This window comes from Protopterus annectens, chromosome 3.part1 (genome assembly GCF_019279795.1).
Source record: "Protopterus annectens isolate FY-2018-M chromosome 3.part1, PAN1.0, whole genome shotgun sequence".
Classification (NCBI taxonomy): Eukaryota; Metazoa; Chordata; order Ceratodontiformes; family Protopteridae; genus Protopterus; species Protopterus annectens.
The window spans coordinates 1,696,954,174-1,696,959,784 of NC_056732.1; the positions used below are offsets into that span (position 1 = coordinate 1,696,954,174).

A 5,611-nucleotide genomic window follows, 5' to 3' on the forward strand; every position below is an offset into this window, starting at 1 on the left:
ATGTGCTAATGCCTTCTGCATTGCTATCATTGTAGGAAAAGTGCAGTGTTGACATAGGAAGTATTTTTTAGCCTGTCTGGTATTTGAAAAAAAAACATATATTTGGCTTTCTTTCTGTTTAGAATAAGTTGTATTGCATGCAACCAGTTGGAAAGCTTATTATTTCTGACTGGAGATCTAGAAAGACATATGTAATAGAGGAGATAGGACTACAGAGGATGAGATTGTCTGCATATTGGAGACATATGCAAGTAAGAAGGGTATGAGTTATGGTGCAAGTAAATAAAATGTGTTCTAAGGATGAAGCATTGGAGAACCCAAGAAGATATGACAGAAAGTATTGAGAATTCTTTCCTACATTTATGCTAAATGTTTGATCAATTAAGTAACAGTACAAAGCTGTCTGAACAGAGAACTTTGAGTAAAAGGCAATGGCTGACAGTGTTTAAGGTCTTAGAACAATAAAAATAGATCCAGTCAGCTGACCTTGAATGATAAAAGAACAGAATCCATGAGACACATTAGTACAGTAAGTGTGCTTTGGAATGATGATGATGGACAATGAGAAGACCACATTTATACAGTAAATAAATACTTTAAGACAAGTTGCTCTTTCTAGAAGTTTCCTTGGGTGTGAACGTAATGAGGTGACATATAGTCAGTGGTGGTTATTGGTAAACACTGCTTAAGGATGGCAATAATTCTGTTTCATTTAGGAAAACAATAATGAAATAGTGAGAGATTAAACCAATTTGATATACTACAGTTATTAGAGATTTTTAATGAACCATAAAGGCCATCAGTTTCAGGATTTTCATGCTTGGGTAATGAGTCTATATTTTTTTAAGTTTTACTATTGGAGATTCTCTTTAGATGGAATACTGACAGGGACAGGTTAATGAGACAAATAGTTTAAGATTAGTAGGAAAGGGTACGGATAGATTAGGAAGTGAAATTGATTATTTCAGAAAAATGTCGTGATGGAGTAGTGTCAGTTTGGTATTAGTTTTAGTATGATTTAAAGAATTGTCAGTTTTACTCCACAGCAGTCAAGATTTGAAAGGGATTTTGATTATTTTCCTGATAAGACGTTACCTTATTTTTGTGACAAGATTTTATGACTTAATTTCTGTGTTCTGTGTATTCGAGGCAGTGATGGGAACATTTTTTTTGTTCATTTAGACCAAGCTGAATCTCTGCCCTTATGTAGTTTCACAGAGCATCTACCTTGCAGGTAGAACAACTCATAGTGGTTGTATCAGGTAATGTATGACAACAATGCATTACATTTGTCGGTTTAAAAGTCTGCTACTTGTGAAAGAGCAGGCAGTCGCAGCTGCATTAGCCAGACAGAACTGTCCATTTGATGGTACCAACGTCATTGTTATGTGTGTATTTTCAGTTTTTAGTTTATTAATCACTGATTTCAGCATTTGTTGTTACATTAAAATCCCAAACTTCCAACAGTTGTAACTTTCCTACAATGCAACTACTTTAACTAATTCCAAGCACAATATTTATCTGAGCCACTTACTCAAGTCTTTATCCTTATATCGAATTTACTTAGTTATCTGAGTAATTTGCCTTAAAATAATCTTCCTATAGTTTTCTGCTCAGACTTTTCCTGATCGCTTGCATATCTTGAAGTATATATGGAAGTATTTTTATTATATATATATATATTTGTTTTGTGTTTTTTTCTTCCTGTTAAGGCAAAATAACAAGATCACCAAATCGATGTGCGGGTTCAGCATAAGCTTTCATTATGGTTTATCCAATCACTTTATCAAATATTGTCTGTGATGTTCATCCACTCAACATTTTAATACTGTATATATATATTAAATCTTCTTTCTCATTCATGCTACATAGACAAGTGTTTGGTATTTCCCCATTACTTTTCCAGTATTGCCATAAGTTTCTATCTTGAATTTTAAATTTGAATCTTGCATATGCTCCTTTCAAACTACTTTCTTTCAGAGCAAATATATATTGAGGAACTCTACATCTCAGCATATCACTTTAGAAAATGATGAAGTCTATATATATATTTTATATTTATTTTAACATGGCTTTTCCATTTAGATGGGCTTGTGCAAGGACCCTTTTCAGCCATCACCAGTGTCAAAAAGGCGAATAGAAGGACATAAGCAAGAGATATACATTTACAAAGTAAAGCTTAAAGGTGAAAGACACTAGAGTGCACTTAAAATGGTATGCACGTAATGTAGCCTGCATAGAAAGTAAAAGTAGTTTAAATAAGGCTAATTAGATATATAGTAGTAAAATAGTTTGAGCAACATACATTTATCTATCTATCTATCTACCTATCTATCTATCTGTCTATCTGTCTATCTGTCTATCTGTCTATCTATCTATCTGTCTATCTATCTATCTATCTATCTATCTATCTATCTATCTATTTATCTGTCTTTGTTGACCATGACAGTCTGACTGGGCAGAGCCTATTTTCAACAGAGGCCTGGGGATAAAAGCTCCACCACAGTACATTCATATTAACAAGTGAATTTCACACAGTTCTCAGACCAAAAGTTACATTTCTCATGAAACAACAAACAATTACAAGATAGGTATATGCAGTAAAATATTTACAGCAACAGTTATAAGTCTACACAGTTGCTCCAGATGTGAAATCTTGCAGAAGTAAATGGACTGATGCTGCAGACAGGAAACATTATTGTAAAGAAGTTTAGTGTTCTTTCATTTCAGTGAAGAAATGTTTGCAAGGAGTTCAAGATATGTAATGAAGTTAGTTAAAAGACTATGTATGAATGGCTATTTTAGTATTGTATAGGCTTGTGAAGATTTCAAGAGATATATTGAAGTAAGTTATAAAATTATGTAGTACAGGATAAAACATAGTAATGTCATGTCTCATGTATTCAAATGTGACACTGAGACATGAGATGAGTTCAAGTCATTTATTAAACATAAACCCATCAGGAGCTGTAACTGAAACGTACTTCAAACTTCATAAGCTTGCTGAATGACTCATTACTGTTAACACACTGACATATTCATCTCCATTCAAGCTTGCACTCACACTGAATGACTATGTAAAATGGCACTGATCTTGCACATGCTCAGTAACTTATATGCATGTGCTCAATAACTTAATATGCACATGCTCTCTGACTATAGTGGCTGAGTAGGTACAATATACACACTGATCTACATCCTCCCTCTTTGATTTTGTTTGACATGCAAATAGGAGAACAAAGACATTTTGAGAGCTAAACAATATCTCAACATCTTAATAAGCAAAACTGAATTCAAGTCCAAGACTCTGTGTATTTAGGAATCGGTCTGGAAATTCTACCTGATCGGGTAACATAGAAATTCTGACTGGGTTTAGCAGCAGAGACAGTATCTGGGGATTCTTTCACAACTGGAATATCAGGGATTACATCAAAATTATTTGAAAGAAGCACACTGTCCTTTTGAATTTGAGCAGGTGTAAAGTCACTCTGCGAATTAGAGTCGTTGGCACAGGCAATCTGTTGCATCGCTGGTTCAGAGACAGGAAACACATGTCTTTGAATCTTTCTGAAATCCATTCCTTCAGATTGTATGATGTAAGATCTCGGTTCTTAAATTTTGCTCACAATTCCACTGGGTCATAACCTTTTAGATATTTGCATTCTCATAACTTCTCCTTGTAATACTGGTCTAAGGGGTTTACTGATCTTATCATAGTATAACTTTTGTGACTGACGTATTCTCAAATGTTGAGCCTTGACCACTCTGTTGTTCTTTACATTTGGTACTAACAACTGTTTGCTGGTTAGTAAAGTTGTTCTACTCTGTCCGGACATTAATCTCTGAGCAGGTGAACCAAGCTAGTTGTCTTGAGGAATGTTTCTGAGATTGAGTAAGTTAAGGAAAACATCGGTACCATCTCTCTTGGATTTCTCCAACAAACATTTTGCACTCTGAACTGCATGTAGTTCAGCTAGTCCCATTACACTGTGAATACTCAGAACTACTAGTAATATGAACAAAATCCCAAGACTCATCAAATTTCTTGAACTCCTGACTTATAAACTGTGCGCCATTGTCAGAAATGACTTTGTGCAGACTACCATGGACAGAAAAATGTGTCTTCAATTTTGTAATGACAGTGTTGGATGTCAAGTTAGGAAGTAGGTCAATTTCAAACCAATTTAATAAGAGTCTACTAATACCAACTAATGCTGACCATTCCATTCGAAAATATCTGTGGAAACCAGCGACCATGGTAAATTCAGGAATCTGGTGTAGCTGAAGTGGTTATTTTTGTTGATGCAGTTTGATGCTGTTGCAAAATGAACATACTAGAGTTTCCTTCTCTGTATCTTTGGACATAGAAGGCCAAAATACAATGCCTCTTGCCCTTCTTTTGGTTGAATCAGTACCTGGTTGACCACAATGCAAGATTTTGATATATTCATTTTGTAATGCTTTAGGAACTACCACTTTTGGACCTGATGTAAGAGGATTCCATCTCGATGATTCCATCTTCCATCATGAGTGCATCTTGCTAAGGAAAATACTACTGACTGTCAAGTGGTAAAGTAGCATTGGTGGTATAGTGGTGAGCATAGCTGCCTTCCAAGCAGTTGACCCGGGTTAGATTCCTGGCCAATGCAAGAAATCTGTACTTTGAACCTATGAACCTATAATAAAATCCCAGTCCAGGTTAGGCAGAGTCCCTCATTGACTCTCTTCAAGAGGAATCTTGATGAGTGGATGGGAGATAGTAGGTTTACCCCGGGTATCACTTCTGTGTCACTGTTAGACAGAGGCACAGTATACTAACCTCGAAAAAGGGCATAGCAAAATTCATTTAAAATGGGTGGCGAAAGCCAAACACACTCTGGCTAGGCTTATAAATGCCCTAAGGCAGATAGCCTAGTATGAACCTATGAACCTATGAACCTATGAATTGACATGTGGGCCATCCTTGACTGATAACGTTTTTCAGCTTCTAGAGAATTAGGTATGAGACTGTCTAATTTCTCAGTTCATCAAGCTGGGATTAAGAAAAATTTCTGACGTCCATGACTTCAAAGTCGACTCTTTCATTGTCATACTGCTTTGTCATTTGTCTGGGTGCCCGTGACAAAGCATCAGCATGGTACAAGTGCCTGCCCTTTTTGTAAGCAATATTGAAATCGTACTTTTGCAGTTTTAACATCATGCATTGCAAACATGCTGGAGTGGTATGCATTGGCATTTTCAGAATCGTCACTAGAGGTTGGTGGTCAGTCTCTATTTGGATAGGTCTACCATAAATATAATTATTGAACTTCGAACATGCAAACACTACTGCCAAAATTTCTTTGTTTGTGCATAATGCATCGTTGTTTGAGTTAAAGTTCTTAACACATAAGCAACTTGTATGCCTTCTTGAAGTCAAGCTGCACCAAGGCCATACCGTGAAGCATCACAAGAAAGATTTACAGGTTTGTGAACATCATAATATCTCAGTCTGGGTGGACTGGCAATTTTCTTCTTCATAGGTTCATAGGTTCATAGGTAGGTATTAGGCTATCGGCCCAAGGGCCTACATAAGCCTACCCAGCAAGGTTTCATGGCTTACTCCACCCAA

At 36.1% G+C, this 5,611-nt stretch overlaps 1 non-coding gene across 1 annotated transcript; it reads left to right on the forward strand.

Annotated features, from left to right (window-relative positions):
- Positions 1–4,577: 4,577 nt before the first annotated feature.
- On the forward strand, positions 4,578–4,649 carry TRNAG-UCC. The gene has a single exon. It is a non-coding gene; the product is annotated as a tRNA-Gly (tRNA).
- The last annotated feature ends 962 nt before the right edge of the window (positions 4,650–5,611 follow it).